This window comes from Poecilia latipinna, unplaced genomic scaffold, assembly GCF_001443285.1.
Source record: "Poecilia latipinna isolate Pla-1442-1.1 unplaced genomic scaffold, P_latipinna-1.0 Scaffold1047, whole genome shotgun sequence".
Classification (NCBI taxonomy): Eukaryota; Metazoa; Chordata; class Actinopteri; order Cyprinodontiformes; family Poeciliidae; genus Poecilia; species Poecilia latipinna.
In genome coordinates this window covers 38,412-38,649 of record NW_015113663.1, presented here as the reverse complement: position 1 = coordinate 38,649, position 238 = coordinate 38,412, and positions in this window count along the sequence as shown.

Genomic DNA, 238 nt, shown 5'->3' with positions numbered 1-238 from the left:
TGTTCTCGTGCCTGTAAGGAAATGACTTCAGTCTTATACAGCGCTTTGTGAGGACACTCAGAGGCTTTATATGAAATCAGTCATTTTTCATTCTCACACTGATAGTAGGAAGTTACTGCTGCACCCCATCGTTGTAACCCTGCAGTGACAGGGTGCTCCTTTCTTTCTCATGACTCTCAAACTAAAATCATAGAAGTGACACACCTCAAGTTAAAAATATTTTACTCTGGAAGGCCAG